Source organism: Mixophyes fleayi, chromosome 1 (genome assembly GCF_038048845.1).
Source record: "Mixophyes fleayi isolate aMixFle1 chromosome 1, aMixFle1.hap1, whole genome shotgun sequence".
Taxonomy (NCBI): Eukaryota; Metazoa; Chordata; class Amphibia; order Anura; family Limnodynastidae; genus Mixophyes; species Mixophyes fleayi.
Genome location: NC_134402.1, coordinates 51,516,583 through 51,534,566, shown reverse-complemented (window position 1 = coordinate 51,534,566; position 17,984 = coordinate 51,516,583).

Here is a 17,984-nt window from a genome sequence, read left to right as displayed (position 1 = left end):
TTTATTACACAAGACAAACAAAGAAAATAAACACCTTGCCTGACAGCACTAACTGAACACACAGGAAGAGTCACTCTCCTGTGAAGGACCTTGTGTCTCACACACATATGAAACATAGAGGTAATTGCTTACCATTTGAAAGAGGTCTCTCAGCAGACATCCAACCTCCTCCCCAGGTCTGAGAGACTGCATGTCCAGCCTGACTGCTTTTCAAACACCCACACACAGGTGCTGTTGCAAATAATCCTACATTTAAGCTGTCCGCCCAGAGGACCCAGAATGGGCCTGAACAATGGAGCCCGTCCTCTCTCTCCATTCATAGCCCCAGGGACTCTTACCAGTTTCTCTACAGCTGAGAAACACACTTTGAGATGTTTTTTCCATACACATAAACAATCTCCCTAAGATTTTAATGTACACAAGGAAGAAAGCCTGGGACATAGACATCTACCATTCAGCACTTTCCCAGTGCTTTTGTCACATACCCTCCTCCTTGTTTCAAGAGTGGAACACTTGTAATTCTTAAACACAACTCTATTTCTCACCAATAAGACATGCTGTGGAATGGGCTACTGTTCCTTTCAGACCCAAAAGAATAGCAGTTAATGGAGGGAGCGGGGTAACTGATCTTTCCAGAATTTTATACACTGTTCTGGCTTTTTTTCCCTGACAGGTATACCTTAACAAAGGGTAGTGTGACAAGCAGAACCCTACATCGAGGTCTGGGGACATAGCACTGACACTTGGGGCAGGATGCACAATAGTCAGATACTTCTTTTCAAACCCCTGGCCAGAAACACTGCTGTAAAAAGTATCTGAACTTTTTTTGAGCCACTAGATGCTTGGCAGTTATGAAACCATAAGCCTGGTCTAGCACGCTCTTCTATACGGTTTAGGAACCATAAACCATTACAAAATGTTTTTTATTTTTTTTGAACATCTGATTTAACATCCACTGGTTTACTGCCACATAAAGTTACAACATCCTATCACCGAGTTCTACTGCCTCCTCATTAATAATTTTTTACACTTTCTCTGGCTTTTATTAAGGTGGGGTCTTTTAACTATTCTGACTCAAATAGTTCCTTCCTCATCTCAAGGTTAGGCATCCCTTTTGCTCTGTCTACAGCTTCTCCTTTTCCTATAGGAGGTACCTCATTCTGTTCCTCATCCCTCACTATTTTCCCACTCCTGCTAACAAACGGAAATGACTCTAAGAGATCACAGGATACACCCACTGCCACAGGCCACTAGTGCAGTCAATTGATTCTATATCATTCACAACTGAGACTATACGGGGCTCATACACTCCAGGTGATATAATGATCATGGAGAAAAGAAAAGGAAACAGAATGCCATAGCGTAACTCCGCATAATCCAAGAAACCAAAAGTCATCTGGAGTGTATGAGAAAACTACACGTGTCTTATATGAAGAGGAAACACTCTGAAATTTGTGATCAAGAAGTCAAATAGTTAGATACCCCTGTAGGAGATTGCGGTCGGAAAATCTAGGGAGAGGAGACCCGATGCTGAACTATTACTAGAATCGGAAGGAGCTCTCGATCATTGGACCTGTTAAGTTTGACTTTTGGATTTTATTTTGCATTAATTTTTTAGCCTTTTAGAGATAAATCACTCACAATTTTGCCTAAGAACATAGGCATGAATAAAGAATGGTACCAAAACATTCTCCAAGAGCAACTTCTCCCAACCATCCAAGAAAAGTGACGAACAATGCCTTTCCAAGTATGAGGTAGCACCTTGCCATAAGGCAAAAGTGGTTCAGGGATCAAAACATTGAAATTTTGGGTCCATGGCCAAGAAAGGAGCCAGACCTTAATCCCATTGAGAACTTGTGGTCAATACTCAGGAGGCGGGTGGTCAAACAAAACCCAACAAATACTATCAAAATACAAGCATTGATAAGGCAGGCAATGGGCAGCCGTCAGTCAGTATGTGGCCCAGAAGTTGATTGACAGCATGCCAGGGCGATTTGCAGAGGTCTTCAAAAAGAAGGGTCAACACTACAAATATTGACTCTTTGCATAAGCTTAATGTAATTGTCAATAAAAGCCTTATGAAATGCTTGTAATTTTACTTCAGTATACCATAGCAACGTCTAACAAAAAGGTCTAAAAACACTGAAGCAGCAAACTTTGTAAACACCAATAGTTGTGTCATTCTCAAAACTTTTGGCCATGACTGTACATTTGGATATTAAGCAGAAGTATATGGATATGCAGTCTCTATACGGTGGCAGTTTAAACACAGTTCACTTTTCTTTCCCAGTTCAAACAAATAATCAGTGGCAAATAGCAAAGAGCAACGTCACAGCTCCCTGTATTTCTCAATTTGCAATATTACTCTTCTCCAATGAACAATTACTTTCTCCCAGGCAATTTGACAAAGCACGCTTCCTTGTCTGTTGTTATCCCAATTCCACATGAATGCAAAATACAATGTACAACCCCACTGTGCTCTCTATTCCTCTGAGGCGCAAGCATAAAGTTACTGTAAAAAAGCTGGCACCTCACCATGCAACTATATGGCTTCCTCACCGATAGCAGATAATGCCAAAGTTATTGCAGTTTCTCATAGTTTAAACTCAATCGCTCTTCCCTAGCTGACTGTCCCTGCACTTCACCCTTATTATTATATCTCAGTCCAGCAAAAGGGCATAATACAATATTCTTCAGGCTTCCCCACCTGTTCCATACCTGACTGATAACATGGCTTAGTCCAATCATATGAACAATATAGATACATTGGTACTTATGAGACATTATCTCTCTCTCTTTGCTCCTCTGTTTACATCTCTCAAAGAAGTGCAGCTTATAGTGTCTCTTATTATGGCATTTTCCTCTGTCTATACAGCGCTGGTATCTCTCATCGCCACCGTAGCCCTTGCTCAATTCTGGTACCTCTCCTCCATGCTCCTTCTTGTCTTCTTCCAACTGCTGCACTCCTAGACTCTCTACCTGCTGTTTTTTAACTTCATCTTCACTAGCTCCTCTTCCCCACTGCATGCTGGGAGATTCTGTTTTCTGCCCGCCTTGGAGGTATCTAAAGCGCATGTGCGGCCTGCTCAGGTCGCCAGTGGTACATATATATTGAACTTCCCACAGGCACTCTGGGGAACTGTAGTTTTCTAAATGAGTGTATGCAGTAATATACCTATGATTTGTAGGGTATTACACTAACACCAGATTATGCAAAACATCTGCACTATTTACAATTCTTCAGGGGAATTCCAAAGGGTGTAGCCATACCAATGGCCGACCTGGTATTCCAAAGCCCAAATAATAAATAAAACATAGACATAAAGGCTAAAGATGAGCGAAACTGCAGTGTAACAGTGGCGCACGCAGGGGGATTTTCTGAGTCTCCAGAAACCCCCCCCTGCGCTAACTTAGTGCCCACCATAGCGGCACTGTCCTATACAGGAGCCGTAACGCGGCCAAAGAAGCATCCGCAGCGGTGCTGTATTGTATACAGCACCGCCACGAACGCTTCTTTGACAGCGCCGCGGCTGCTGTATAGGACAGCGCTGCCGAAACTGAGCTGCTGCGCATGCACAGCAGCTCTCTCTCGTGGTTTGTTTTTTTGGGTCACCCCGCCCCTGACAATCCTGCGTGCGCCCCTGTGTAAATTCACATGAAAAGCTTTTCACAACAAAACAAGATGTTGCACAGAGATTCTATCTGGTAATTCAATCTTACAGTCCAGTCATTCTTCACCATTTCACTGAATGGCTAATTCATATTTTATAACACTCAGTAATATAACAGAGTTTATACTAACAGACCTTACAGACAACTGTTAAGCTTAAAAAAATGAACAGATATAGGATAGACGTTTTATGATGTAATTAATGAGATGTATATTGAACTGTCTAATTTATTTATATATTTTACCTTCAGACACTCATCGCATCTGATAAACCATATTAATGAATTGCCATTTATTCCGCTAATAAAGACATCTATTTAATTAAATACTATTAAGAGATATATCCCAGGACAAAGATAAGGATGTTTTTCCAATGAATAACAGACAATTGATTTATTCCCTATAAGTATTTACATTATACCAAGGTATTACACACTAAGATCTATAGCTTGTGATCGTACTAAAAATTGAATTGATTATACTTAATACAGAGATATGCACATAGGAGACAAATAATATATTGATTCTGGAGACCGTCTACTCTGCTTGCCCTATTAATGTCATATATTTTATATTTCGCTTTTAGTTTTAATTAGAGATGCTCAGGCTCGGTTTTCTGAAAACCAAGCTCATCTTCGGGTGATCCGAGTAGGCTCGTGAGCTGGCTCGTTACTTTCGTGCATCCTCGGATCTGAATCAAGGCAAAACGTCATTGTTGCATTGTCAGATCTCGCGGGTTTTGGATTCCATAAGCACCTCCCTCCCCAGGAGATCCAGCGCCATTGCTGCACAGAACAGGGGTAGCAGTGTTCTTGGCACTCTCCAGTCTCCAGTGACATTGTTCAGTGCCATTGCTCAAACAGAAACAGGGGTAGCAGTGTTCTTGTCACTCTCCAGTCTCCAGCGTCATTGCTCATACAGAAACAGGAGTGGTAGCAGTGTTCTTGTCACCTGACAAAAATTGACTGGACATGATAGGAAATTAATGCTATTGAGGTTAATAATAATGTAGGGATAAAAAAAGAGCCAAATTATGTGATTTTAGCAAAAACAAATAAGGATTTTAGAAAAAAAAACAGGATCCAAAACCAAAACCAAAACACGTGAGGGTGGTTTTGCCGAAACCAAAACCAAAACACGGAGTTAATCCAGATCCAAAACCAAAACTAAAACACGGGGGTCAGTGAACATCTCTAGTTTTAATTATAATGAATAAAAGTTAATTTTTATAAATGAGTGAGTATTTTACTTTTTGATCTAACATTTGGGTGTCATATGATTAAACCTCCCCTTGCCCTGTCTGTTCCCTTATATGATAAAATCTATTGAATGGAACTGACCCTGATAGGTGTACCTCTCACAAGTGGAATCCTTTTTTCTCCTTTTTGCTATTGTATTTGCCTTTATACTACAGAGAGAGAACCCTAAATAAATTTAAATGTCTTTTATGATAAATTTTTTAATAGATGGGATTTTTTCATATTATATTTGCTACATTCTACAAACCGACAGCTAGAATCTGATTGGTTGCTCTAGGCAACATCTCCAGTTTTTCAAACCCACATCTTGATACATTTACCCCCAGAACTCTTAAAGCCAAACGCTACTCTGAAATGCAGAATGAGGTGAACATTTCATGGAACACTGTTAGAAACGTCATTCATCTCTATCAGAATCAATTCTTTGTTGTCCTCCTAGACACGTTATTTATTTTGCCTATATCATGAATGAGCCGTGACTGTGTTATGCGTACGGCAAAGAGACACCAAGGAAGTCATAGTTTTAATGGTTATGATCTCTTTAAAGATAAAAACAGCACTATAGTTTAGCAGAAAGATTCAAGGACAGCAAGGACAAGAACATAACTCACCACTTTATTGTTGTGTGTATTTTCTTATTTCAACTGTCTATAATGTTTATTCCTGACTTCCAGGAAGATTATAGGAAATGTTTACCCTGGCAAACCTGCCAATCTCTATTTGTGAGCAGTCTGAGACATGTACAGTATACGGTATCAAGATGCAATTTTAGGCCATAACAATCTGCTCCTTTTCCGGAGAAGGAGTCAATTCATAGTCTCTGTGATTTAACATTACTTTTTCTCTCTCCCCACAATTGCCCTATTTTTGCTATGATATATAAACCTAGAAATGTAATGTGACTTTTATGCTATGGTTTGTGTATACTTATGCTGGCCTCAGGTAAACATAATTTTTCATGCTTCGGATGATTTGTTTTCTATTAGGTATTCTGTTTTGAATTTTGTCACATGCATTTCTGAGCCAGACAAGCGCTGCTACATTACTACATGTTTTATTCTGACATTTCTTTATTTCGGTTATCTTGGAGACTAGGGCATATATCACTACTAAGAGGAATTAGGAATGTATGATTAAGTGCATGCACTTTGATGCTATATAATACTGACACTTAACACCAAAATTAATACAACTCTATGTAATATAAATGCAAACATCTTTGCAACGTAATTGCTAGCTTTAATATTATGGAATCCACCTGCAGATGACGGCCTGTTGTCTTCTTCAGTGACCTAGAGGAAGTTAGCCAAGGTCAGTGGTGGGCAACAGTTAGCCCAAGAGTCATGCAGCACAACCAATCAAAGGAGCAGAGAGTGCAGTACATTCACATGCAATCCCTCAATCCTCTGGGAGCTCTGGCTTTGAAGGTATTTTTAGACCATACCTGCCTACACTCCCAGAATTCCCGGGAGGCTCCCGAATTTCGGGGAGTCCTCATGGACTCCCGGAAGAGTAGGCAAAACTCCCGAAATTTGGCGAAATTCACAGCAGTGAATTGAGGGGGCGTGGCTTAATCGCAACATTAAGCTCCGCCCCCTCCATTCAATGGCGTGAATTTCGGCTTTTCTATAGTGGAGGAAGGGGCTATGATGATGCCACGCCCTCCTCCTAGCCCATGTCACATGACTTCTCCCCCGGATCTCCCGGGGGAGAAATCTTAAAATGGGCATGTATGTTTTAGACACATGGGGCCTGAGTCATTAAGGAGAGCAAAGCATAAAAAAGCAGTAACTTTGCACCTGGGCAAAACCATGTTGCATTGGAGAAGGAGGTAAATTTTTAATGTGGGGACAGATTTATAGTCGGGGTAGGGCATGTCCTAGATCAACTTTAAATTTCAGTGTAAAAATAAAACTATTGAGTATTTGTGTGCTAGATAAAAAACAGCCAGTGTTTTCCTTATGTGCAAAATAATAAACTAATTTGCACCCCTTGCATTGTAACATGGTTCATCCATGATCACATTTATTCCTTTTTTTACTTTTCTCTCCTTAATGACTCAGGCCCATGGGGAGGCCTGTGTGACAGGTGGGGGAGGTGTGAATGACATGTGAGTGGCGTGTGATGAAGTCTGAAGGTGTGAGAGAGGTTTCCATTGTTACCTGGAACAGGTAATAGGAAGGTCCTGCGAAGGGGCTCCCTGTTATTTGCTACAGGGTTGGCAGACGAGAAAGAAGGAGGATTACCCCAAACTGAAGGATTTCATTGCCCTTTTGTTGCATCTCTTTTAATTACCACCTAAAATAAGCTCATAAATTCATAAACCATATTCCTTTGGGTTTATATCATACTTGTCAACTTTTTAATATTGGCCTCCGAGAGATCCATGAGGAGGTTCGTGGGTGGGGTGGGGTGGGGCCCGGCGAATCGTGTCATTTTGGCCCTTACAATAGGGGGCATGGCCACAATGACACGTGAATCGCGTCACTAAACTCCGCCCCCCACCCACTTCACCAACGAAGTCAGCAGAAGCCAGGAGGTTGCCCTGCTCTCTCGGGAGTCCGGGAAGACTCGCAGAAATTGATGAGTCTCTCGGACATTCCTGGAGAGTAGACAACTATGGTTTATATGCACTTGTCCCTGTTTGAGCACATTATCTCCTAATGGTAGTACCTTGCCAAAATATTCAGAACCTTACAAATTCTCTAATTTTATTGAAATTGATATTTTTATTTCAAGGCACTGAAACTCAAAATTAGTCTTTTTTAAATGTGACTTTTTTTTGTTACAAAAACAACTCGGGGTAAATGTAATATTTTGCCTTGACAGCTATTGCCACTTTGAATTTTCCCTGCAAAGTCCCAGAATGCAAAAACTGCTGGGTAATAAATTTACCCCCTGGAAGCAGAGACTGGAAAATGCTGTTTGCATAAGTATTGTAGTGTGGAAGCTCTACATTTACACTGGGGAAAAACAATTGTCTAAAAAGGACACAGTTTCCTTAGAAATTGCCTACACCAATGATTCATTAAAATAACTACCACATGTTCTGGATAAAAAGATTAAGGGATTAATATTAAGGTTGCGAATCTGAAGGACAGCTGTGAAAATGACGAAAGAGCATCCCAAAGAAGTTAGCTGTAAATTAATGAAAATGCACAAATCAGTAGCCAAGTTTTTGGATATCTCAATGGACACTGTTGGTTAAATTAAGTAAAAACAACATCAAAACCCCTAGGTGCTCCCTAGAAAAAGGTTGTCCCTTAAAATTTCCAGCACAAACAAAATTAAGCCTTGTAAGAGAAGCAACATAGAGGTCAACAATAACATTGAAGGAGCTACGGAGGTCACTAGCTGAGACTGGTGCACCAGTCAATAATATCAAGAACTCTGCATAACACTGACCTATATGGTATAGTGGCATAAAAGAAGATCTACTCAAAATTAACATGTAAAAGCACATCTGTTTGCCAATAAAAAAAACATGAGAATTACCCAGTTTTGCAATTTGGGAAAAGGTTTTGTGGTCAGATGAGGCCAAGACAGAGCTTATTGGTCAACATTCATAGCAAAATGTATGACACAAATCTAGTGTTGCCCACATCTTAAAAAACACCAAACTGCCCAGTGATTCAACCGCTGTGGGGTGAGGTATTTGCTCTGATCTCAACTGTCTTAAAGACTCCGGTTGCCCTAGACCCAGCCCTGGCTCTTCTGCATGTCTACCCGACTTCCATTCCGAAGCACGACCGCTACCTCTTGGGCCATATATTGATAGCTGCTAGAGCAGCAATAGCACAAAACTGGAAGTCTCAGGCCCCCCCAACCACTCCCCGAATCATCTCTAAGATACAATATAGTTTTGAGATGGAAACAATAGATACGCCCTATTCCTCATCTGCATCAGCTCCCATCAGGAGATGGTTTAGGTGGCATGAATACATCACAGATGGCCCTGGGGCTCCTCAAGAGATTCCCGACTTCCCAGCAGCTCACTCTCCAGCGGCCCTCATAGAATCCCCCCAGCCTGTCGAGCAGTTCCAACCACCAGATACCCCTGCCATGGTAGAAACATCTTGAGGAGGTCAAAATGAAGGTTGATATGTTTTGCTGTATCATTTTTTTTTTCTCTTAACACTAAATGTTAAATGTACATTGTTTATATAGTGTGCCTTATGTTAATCGAGTGATTCCTTTCCCCCTGCGCGGGAACCCCCTATGTGCACCCCTTTGTTTGTATTCTTCTCTTCCCCTCTTTTTTTTTCTGTACCCCATGTATCTTTAAAAATGTTCAATAAAAATATTGATGAAAAAAAAAAAACACCAAACTGTGCAGAAATCCTACAAGAGAGCCAGTTTCAGCCTGCCAAAAAAACTGAAGATCAAGTTAATATTTCAAGGGGACAATGATTCCAAACACAAGGCCAAACTAACACTTTAGTGGCTCAAGAACAATAAGTTGAATGCCCTACAATGACCAAGTCAAAGTCATGATCTCAATCCATTTGATTTTTGGTGGCTCCAAAAATTGTGGGGCACAAGCTTCATCCGATCAGCCGGAAGATTGGGCCAAAATCCCTCCTGACAAACCTGGTAAATACTTGGTATCGTAGTGTCTGCCGTGGCACTACCTTGGGTGCCTAAAGTGGAGAAAAGAGGGGTGTAGGAGAGGGAAATAAGGTGGGGGGGGTAGAGAATTGCAATTGAAGCGGTACAGACAATATACTTGGATGCTGGAGATACAGCGGGTGATTATAGCTTTTTTTGCAGTTTTGAATGTTATAGCTCTTTTGCTTTTTGTCTATAGCTCTGATGCGGTGTATATTGTGTGTGGTGTTGTTCTCCGCTATTTGCTAATTGCTCTTGTTTATAGCTCAGGGAATTTTGGGTAAATTTCGGTAACGTTTATAGCTCTATGTTTATAGCCCCCAGTGTTCAGGGTGTTTGCATCTGTTGTGGGCTAATAAATGAGTAGCTGGTCTTGAGGTAGTGGGTTTGTTTTTGCTATGTGTTTATAGCCTGGATGGGGAGGGTGGAGATAGGATTTCTCCTTGCTTAGGCTGGCAGTGGAGTTTGTGTATTGTATGGAGTTCTGCTGTCTTTACAGATGCAACTGCAGTGATTTTTTGGGGTCTGGGCGTGTAAGTTAAAGTGGTTTGTAGGGGGTAGCTGAGCGCGCAAGGTAAGTTCTTATAGTGTTGCTCTTATAAGAGCAGTTTTGTTGAATGCCTTTGTTTTCGGCGGTTGTTGCTGTCCTGGGGGGGGGGTTCGTGGTTCTCCTTGTTTCCGAAGAGAGAGACAGTAGCTTGGCCGAGCAGTTTCCTGTTGTGGCAGTTGGAACGCACTATGCGTTCCAAATGCCGAACTTCCGGTTATCGGGTGGAACGCACAGGCAACAGTACGTTCCACTGCTGGATGTTAATGCTGCTTGGTTCTCGTTCTGTTCCTTGTCGCTTGATTCGAAGAGGGAGTGGGTCTGAGTTGAATGGAGGCATGGAGGGTCTTTTGGTGATCTTTTTTCAGGTGCTTTTTTCCTTGTAACCAACGCGTTTCGTCCTCGGACTTCGTCAGGGATATAGCGGTTGTGTGAGTATGTTGATCCTTTTATTCCTGGGCTCTGATCTTTTGCCCAATCGGATTTCTGGTAAATACTTACCAAAAAAAGGTAAAACTATTAATGTTGCAAAAGATGGTTGTACAAAATATTCAAGCATGGGGTTTTAACAAACAGCACATTTTAGATTTCTTCTTAAGATGTTTTATAGCATAAAACAATGAATAATTTTGAGTTTCAGTGCTTTGAAATAAAAACATCACAGAGAATAAATTTCAATCTAGAATTTGTTATTTAGCAAAAGGAGAGAATTGGCCAAGGGTCTTAATACGAGGTACTTTATCACAGCATATTACAGCTGATTCCAGTTTACTTAAATGAAAAGAGTGTGATAACAGTCAATATAATTTGTGTTAATTGGCGAGCCAGGTGAGCTAAATGCTCATCCATTCGCAGAAGCTTTTTATGTTAGCTGGTACAATCTTGCAACTGCTCTGCCAGTTCCCATGCTATTCATGTAAACGTAAAATCTCCTAGCACATAAAACACAACATAAATAGCATATTTCTCCCTCTGAGTACAAAGTCCCCCAAAAAAACACAAAGTGCCGGTTTTCAAATGTTTAATATGCCACTCACGCCATCAGCTTTCTTTAACAAAAGCGCGAGTTTAATTAAATAATTCTTAAGAACAAGTCTAGGCAAACAGTGCTGGGATCATTAATACAATGTACGTTTTTGTACTAGTTGCCTATTGAACAAATGAATGCAGAATAAATACTTAAGGGCAAATAATAGCAAACATCTCAAATCCATTGTTAGTTTGCTTCTCACCTCCAGGATCTAAAATGTTCCCATTCAATGCTGAACATGAGCCTTCACGGTTTATAAAAAAAAGAAGATTTGCCCACTTCTTTTATCTGAAGACATTCCTGGCTCTACAGATTATTGTGCTGTAGCTGTTATCTAGCGAGACCTGTGTCTCCCTTACTATCCCATAATGCATTTCTTTATTTAATTTTAGCAAGCACTTTCACCTGAGCACGTCCCACTTTGCCTTATTGTACTTTTATTTTATTCCAGCTTCTGGCAAATAGCCTCCATGTTATACTGGTAACTCTAAATTAATTGTGGCTTACAGCACTTAGCACATATTAGCAGTCACAATTCACCCCCCCAGGAGACGGATCTATCCAGCTTCTGTACAGACTATTGAGCACCGTCAGCTGTATTCTGCAAGAGGTTGTTACATTTACGGAAGATTTTTCTTTTCCAGGTTTTTGTTTCTTTTTTTCCACCTGTTTACATTGATTCCGTTGTGTTACCGTTTTGTCATTTTAAGCACAAATAGAATGAGGAATGATATATAATGGATGCGTGTGTAATGTATTACAATTACCTAGCGCTGGAGATGAAACCATGCATTCTAAACCATTTTACACAGCAACACAGTAGAAAGACATTTTCTGCTAAAGAAAAGCTGGGTTGAGCAGCACAAAGGAAGTTCACGACGATGCACACATCCTGCAGTATAGTTTATAGGGTATTATTCTGCTGAAAACATCATTTTCAGATCATGTTGCACTGTGCCACAATGTGCTTTATGTGATGATATTTGGAAATGTTACAGTTCCTTCTTTATGGTCACATTTTATCTGCCGTAAACAATCTTACAAAAAATCTACACTAAAGCTGGGTACACACTACTGAAAATGACTTCACATGCGATTTCTGTAACAATCTTACACATGATTAAAAGTCCCGATGAGCATGCCGATTCATGCGTACACACACCTACACGATTTACCTTCTGATCTGTGATCTTCATCTCTCATAACCATCTGCTGAAAAGATCGTGACTCTGCACACTCCAAAGAGATCTGCCTACACTGCTGGTTGTGAGTGCGTACACACTTCCACATTTGACTGACATGGTTCCATCATTGATCATGATTTTTAGGAAGTTTATAAAACCAAATCAATCGATAGGATTTGCTTTGGTACAATAAAATATGATTGGGGGAGCATACAAACTCCTGCAATATTTGACCAAATGGTCATTGATCATGTGATCTGCATGATAATGGCATCTGTGTGTGCCCAGCTTAAAGCAAAAGGATAGTTCATACTTGCCAACTCTCCCGGAATGTCCGGGAGACTCTCAAAATTCGGGTCGGTTTCACGGACTCCCGGGAGAGCTGGCAAGTCTCCCACATCCCCGCAATTGGGGGGCTAAAATGACGTGATTCGCGGGCAATTGCATCATTTTGGCCCTGCCCCGCGACAAAACGGCATATTTGTCGCGAGGGTGGGGCCAAAATGACGCGCTTGGTCGCCCCTGCCCCCTCCGCCCTCTGGACACACCCCTCTCCCGGATACACCTTGCCAATAGTAGGCAAGTATGGGATAGTTTCTAAAATACATCTTAATTGATGCTTTCAATTTTATTTTAAAATGATTTCTGTCACAGTAGAGGGAGCCATTTTGTGTGCTGAACCAATATCGTATATAAGTATTTGATTAGCAAATGTCTGGATAATGTCACAGGTTTCTAGTGAATTAATATGCTGCAATCTCATGAATATTGGAGCATCCCACAATATAGTTGCTCAACTGTCTGTTGGTGACAGTAACACATTTGTTGCGTCTCCTGTAGTATAATAAGTATTATACCTATCCTTAATATTGGAGCGCAAGAATCTTTAGGTATAAAATACATTATAGAAATTGGGACAGAATGAATATTTTGTTTATTTTTTTATTTTTATGACAGATATTTGTATTTTGGTTCATCCAGCTATGTCTTTCAGTCAAATAAAAATAGCAAGAAGAGCAGTTCAAGTTATTTAGCTTTATTTTGTAGTAAATCTGAAGCCTTTATCTTACTGAAATACTGTGATAGATTGTGAAAGTTATTGGAATATTCTGTCACAAATAAAATATTTGAAGCTGGAAAAAAAACATCAAGAAAACAGCAAAAGCTGAAAAATATTTCTAATAAACAAACTCCACTTCCCATTAACATTAGACACACTACAAAGTAACCAAGCTAGAGAGAAAGTTCTGTTTCAAACCAGAAGATAGATGAATTATGAGCAGCTTGCTTATTTTAAGGTGATCTTTAAAGCAGGTATTTCAAATTCACATGACACCAGTCTAACGATCCAAATTTAAGGTAAGGGTAGTGTGTCAACATTTTTTCTCTTACACCTTACACTAATGTTCTTTTGTTGTTTAATTTATCTAATGGGCTTGCTTCAGTTTGTGGCATGGTAGATGAAATTTTTTTTGCACCCACTGCAATGTTCTACATGCGGTCGCTGAATGTCGTAAATGCACAGAAGAAATATGTGCAAAGACCCTTTTTCCCAACTTAATATACTGTAGATGCCACTGAATAACCCTTAACAACTTGACAAGTATTTAAAAATATAAAACAGTTTAGAATATAGTAGTTTTTTGGAGGGGTTCTGCTGCTGACCCTCACACACATACACCTATCTTTTTCCCATTTAATACAGATAGCACTGCCCCAAACAAGATTACTTTCACTAGAAAAACTTAACATTTTTAAATAAAGAAATCTAATAGTTTTTTGGGATCTGCTGCTAATAGTCATACAGCAAAAGCACATTGTTTTTCTCCACTAAATATACTAGTTAGTTTAGAATGATATCTAACTCAGTCCTTAGATTGTACGCTCTTCTGAGCAGGGCCATCTCTCCTCCTGTTTCCACCACTTGTAACTCTGCTCTCCAGCTACTTAGCCCTCCTCCTCGAGGGTCCTCCACCCCACGTCCACTCTCGCTCTCTCCTCCCCCCTGGGGGTCTCCCTGTCTTCCGCGCCCTCCTTCTTGGGCCCCGTCATTTGCGGATCCTCCCTCCCCCTTCCCTGCCCTCTCTAGCTGTGCATTGAGCTTATTGAGTTGCTGTTACTGTTTACTTTACTGTGCTGTCTCCCATTGTATTGTAATTTGTTTATCCCTGTACGGCGCTACGGACACCTTGTGGCGCCTTATAAATATAAATTAATAATAATAATAATAATAATAATAATAATAAAAGTCCACATATTAGTACTATATATATTCATTATTAACAACCAGTAGCCACTACTCCTTCTAAACTCTCTGATAGATTGAAATTAAAACAAATTTATCAGTAAGCTATACTAGCTGACTGATCACTACAGAAGTGCTTTACAATAATCACAACTATTCTGTTGTTTTCTCTGTCCATCTATCACCCTGTCTACCGCTTTATCCTGTAGTTTAATGATAAAAGCTATTTCCAGAGCAGAGCACTGCTCCCTACACACTGTTTGTTCTAAAATGGCACATGAAAAAAGCGAGGGAGGGCTACAAATAGACAACATCGATCCAAAAGTCTTGCAAGTTTTGCACCTATGTTTTCCCTGAAATAACGTTTTGCCTCGTTTTGAGATCCGAAATTGGTGCGCAAAACCAAGTCATAAACACCAAATCTCTGCTCTATTGGATTAGATAGAATCTGAACCGCTAATTTCATATATAATAACTATATATACAGTATACATATATATATAGAGAGAGAGATGCACTAAACTAAATGCTCTTGAGAGTTAAACAACTAAGAATCAGCCGTTCATTGCTCATTGAAACCTCCACAATGGATTTTTCAAGAAACCAGTTTTAACAATACAATTTCTGAGTCACCTGGGGTTTGTGCATGAATTGTGATGTGAATAAGGTTATGGTTTATGTTGTCAAGGATGCTTTTAAAAGGTGTTTGATGTTTGTTCCAGTGCCAGGAGTGATGCCATTTACAAACAGGAAGTAACATCTTGGTCTCTGTAGAATATGTTTAAGTATGATTTATCCAAGAAACAACCGTCCATTTAAATCAATCTATAAATTATGTATCGGGTGAATTGCATTCATCTCATTATGGTAACAGATACAAATTGTATATTTAAAAAAAAAAGATTTATGTAAAGTGCACAAAAAGTGCTAAAAATGTAAATTGACTTAATTTCACTTGTAGTACAGTCATCTGCATGTCATGTTTTCAGTTTAATGTATGTAGGATGGTTCATATGTGATGAATGTGAGGTGTTTTTTTTACAGACAAATACATATCAATTATAGTCTTTAGAAGTATGATCAAAGTAGTCATTGCATTGTTGCTTTTTAACATCTGATTGACACTTTCATTTATTATTTATATAATAATTCCCTTAAGCTCCCAAAGAAAGAGCAATTGTGTAAAAGAAAACTAAAAATAAGTTAGAATATAACAACAAACCTAAAAATCAGATGTAAACCTATAAGCCAGTTAGCACTGTATATCAATTTACTTGTGATCAATGAAGAACTTCAATAAACAATGCTAATACAGGTGGTATAGTGCTTATTTGACCAGCAAACCTGTGTATCAATATACTCTTACTGGGCCTGATTCATTAAGGAACGCACAGCAAACGTGATGTGCATTTTATTTAAACGCACATAAATCTGGTATAAATCAGGTATACGCACATCCAAATTCAACAAGGAGCAGATGTAAAGAAATGTCTGGTTTTGAATACAGGTCTAGGTCTGCTCCACTAGACAGTACACTGCAGGATATGCCCAATACATATGTGGAATATAAACTCACAAAAAAACACACCGAAAAAATAATAATATTCAGTTATTGTCACCTGTTAATGATGTAGACATTAATGACAAAATATTGGTTTTAAAAAGAAAACATTTTGTTTGATTTAATTTTTTTCCCATGAAATAAATTTATTAGGATGTAATTAATGTCTACTGTACATAAAATGCATTAATACAGTTGCTCATGATTGCAAACACATATTCAAGCACACACAGTCATCATCACTAGTAATCATCACTTTGGGGCATATTTAATTAGGTCCGGAGTTCGCAGTCGCGCGGTGGCTAATATGGTACCGCTACAGCGCGGTTTACCCTTCACAACCCTATGGGGGTCGAAGGAAAATCAGCGTTGTTGCGGTACCGTGTAGTACCTTAGCCGGCCATTCTAGAGCGTTACTGCGATCTCCGGACCTAATTGAATATGCCCCTAAGACTACACTTGTAGCTGAAGTAAGAGATACGGCTGAAAAACAAGTACCTTAGAGATGCCCAGACCCAGAGACGGATTTAGAACTCATGGGGCCCTAGGCAAGATACTGGTCTGGGGCCCCCTCCCTGAAAAAATCCATAGCACCATAGTTTTTTAGCATAACATATACCCTTGTTCAGGGGCTGACTAGCAGACTTTGGACCAGGGGGCAAACATATAGCACTGGCCCATATGTAGCGGCCCATTTTTTAAAGGGTGGTCTCACCGCCGGCCCTGGGAGGGCCCTCTGGGGACCACTGGGCCCTAGGCAATTGCCTAGGTTGCCTAGTGGTAAATCCAGCCCTGCCCAGACCTGCTGCATTTGCTTTGTATGCATTACCCAACATTGTTTTATTACTGTGTTTGGACCCAATTGTAAAACATTCTGAAATTTGCTGGAGCTATACAAATAAATGCTGATTATGCTACGCCTATTCCCCCCTTGCCCTGAAACCGTAGCCTGTTATGTGTCCTTTTGCTTGATAATTAAATGAAAGCTGCAAAGATAACTCATGAAATTTACGTAAAATGTTAGAAAAATCACAGGAAATTCTTCGACATTTGCCGTGATGAAAATTTCAATGCGTTCAACGTTCATTATGATCGCATTTCACATCTGTATAAGATGTTTTGGAGGTGGCACAGATATGTTTGAACACTTTTAAAGTAAATGTAACACATTCAATGAATGTGTCTGACTTCTGGATGCTACTGTAAATTTAAGCAAAATCTCAAGCGAACGAGACCCAAAAAATGAGAAAATCATTTGAACTTACTCAAAAAATTGGGGTATTCCCTGTTGAGATGCATTTCTGATTGTTGTAGAATAAAATATATTATGATTTTTGGATCTCAAAACAAATGTTTGGAACCATTTTATTTTTGTGAGGGGAGTGGAAATTAGTTGCCTGAGAGTATGCGTCTGTGACCTGCCAATATGGATTTAATAAGTTTACATCTGATTAGATATATGGTGAGAAAGTATCCTGACAGCATTTATGAGTTTAGAACTATGTCAATACTCTACTTTAATGAGCTACTCAAAATTATCCATCCCTACCTGAGGAAGAGAAATATAAACATTATGCAATAAATCTGTGCAGAGCAAAGGCTGCTGGGAAGTTTGTTGTAGTCTTGTCGGGCTCTGCTGGGTTGACACAGAGAGGTAAGATCCCCAAACTGAGACAGGACCATGTGAAGTGTTTTATAGGGAAGAATTTTAGGTAGGAAAGGAAGGATATTTATGTTGTTTAAAAATAAGGTCACAAACGGTAACATGATGATACTGAACATAGTCATCTGCATATAAATTATTTGGTGACAACTATTATATTGTACATTTACAACCTTTACTTTAATTTGAACTTAAATATCTGATACCATCTGATACA